Consider the following 2,500-nt stretch of genomic DNA (forward strand, 5'->3'; position numbering starts at 1 on the left):
CAAATGATATAATATAGAGAGAGTGAGGAAGATATTAAAGAGTTGTGTCTCTTAAAGAAGACCGCCCATGTCTCCCGCGGGTGAATTATGATTTCCAGTGGTATTGGTGTCTAAAAAAAATAAAAAATAAAGTCTCTATCGTATTCAAAACACTTGCAAAAGAGGAAGTAAAATGTGAAAGACGGTTTCAAACATTTATATATATTTTCTCTTTCTCTTTGTGTGTCTGTTTATCTGTTTCTCTCCTTTCCTTTTCCCTCCTCCTGTCGCTCCTTCACATATATTCCGCGCTTGTTTTTGTATTTTGTTCTCTTCATTATCTCTTTCTCCCTCCATCCTCTCTCTTCCATTCTTTCGTTTTTTTTCTCTCTCTTTCCTTTCCATCTTCCTACTCTTCCTTTCTTCGATCTACTCCTTACTCACTGTCGTATCTCTTTTTTGTATCTCTCTCCGTCTACTTCTATCTCGGCATTTTTCATGAACACTAGATTTTTCCCACCAAGCTCACTTGCCCTGCGTTCTTATCCCCCCCCCCCCCCCATATAGAGAAAATTCTAATGTAACGAAAACACCCAGATTCTAAAAGGAGTCTGTATACCCTGTCAGTATCGATCATTTAGCTTACATAGCCATTCCTCGAATACGTCTAGACTCGGATCTCGAGAGTCACTCAATGTTTCGAGGCCTCACTCACGCGAAGCAGATTTAATAGATAAGCAAGGTAAGTTCAGTGCGTAGCTGTTAAAAGCGAAATGAGGTTCAATCGATTTGTCCTCATTAGAGAATGGAAAGCTGGCATTTATCCAGAAAACTTGTACTTCTGCGACTTTGTCTGTTTGCTAATTTGCTGTCGGTTAACACATGTTGGAAAGAGAGAAGTGGAGCTTTTATGTGCATTGTCTTGGTTGCTCTTCTCATATATTATATCGTGAAATATATGAAAACCAACTTTATTTATTGTAACAGATAACTATCACATAGAAAAGAAATTTAAATGACACAACGATTTTTATTATTTTAATGCACAGCTTCAACTAGTAATAACATGTTTAATTATATAATTTATCGGCTTAGATAACCATCTTGAAAAAAGACCTCGGAAAGTTCACCAGTAACTAATTCATCTGTTTCCCCAAGACAAAAACTCAATAATTTTCCCCGCCTATCGCCCCCTCTGGACGGCCGAGAAGACCTATTCCGAGCTGATCCACCATGAAATGTTCAAGTCGACCTGTGTTACAAAGCCTAACATCTCATTCTCATCACGTTCCTTCGCTGCGAGAAACGTCAGCTTTAGTCGGAGAAGCTTGAAGGTTGGCTGGCTGTAGAGTGCATCAGCATGAAATATTCCAGCGTCGAGGGAACGCCAACGCGACCTATAACGGGAAACTTCTCTACGAGGGATAAACCTGGTCTGAAAGGGGTTGCTGCCGGAGAACTTTCTCTTCGGTCAGACTCTTTCTCCTCTTTCTTCTACTCTTTACTCTCCCCTTTCTTCTACTCTTCTTTACTCTCCTCTTTCTTTCATTCTTTCTTCTTCTCTTCTGTGTTCTCTTTATTCTCTTCTCTCCATCTCTTTTACGGACGTTTACAAATCCGCGTCGTCGGCATGTAGAATTTAAAGGCTATGAGTCTGGTCTTGAGGTAGGCTTGAGCTCGGGGTCTGTCTTCGTGTTCCTTCGCTGGTATTTTTAAAGGGGGATCTTTCGTATTTTGCTTTTGAACTTGGACTTTTTTTTTTCCTTTTAGATAAGAGGTTATGAAGACTGGCCCTATGTTTTTTATCTGAACACTTTTTGCTTTGTTAATATATCGTTATTCTTCCCTAAAGTGTCACCAAAGAGGAAGTTTAACATCAACAAGCTTTTTACATAATCATTTTATCTGGGTGCCACTCATTTCATCTTCTGTAATATAAATAACAATAACATCAAGTGCGGTTCTGATTTCGATCAAACCATGAATAACATAGTGATCACAGCTCAGTCACGAATTACCAACATTACTATTATATTTAAATTTTTCCCTTACTCATTAGTATACCGATCCTCCAAAAGTCAACCTAAAAACAAAAAACAACAACAACAACAACAAAACGAGAATTATGTTACAGTTAGCAAACACTCCCTTAAAACAACAACAACAATAACAATATTTGTATTCTTACTGAAGCTTGTGTTTACCTTTAACTTCTTTCAATCATTCTTGCAATTTATCTATTTTTTTCAATCATTTATTAATAGAGTTATCGGAGAAACCATCACAAAAATGGCAAATTAGAAGGAATATGAAATGAACAGTGATAAAAGAATAAACACAAATGTTCAAAATGCCAAATACGAAGCCCTCCAACGCTCAATTTTCCCAAGGACATAACGACCCCAATAACCATCAATATAAACAATCAAAAACGTATTTCCATATGTCTAATCTCAAACAAAAAGTATATAAAAAAAAAAACAAAAAAACATAGGATTCCTCTATTCCATCTTTCAAGGAT

This window comes from Penaeus chinensis, chromosome 9 (genome assembly GCF_019202785.1).
Source record: "Penaeus chinensis breed Huanghai No. 1 chromosome 9, ASM1920278v2, whole genome shotgun sequence".
Taxonomy (NCBI): Eukaryota; Metazoa; Arthropoda; class Malacostraca; order Decapoda; family Penaeidae; genus Penaeus; species Penaeus chinensis.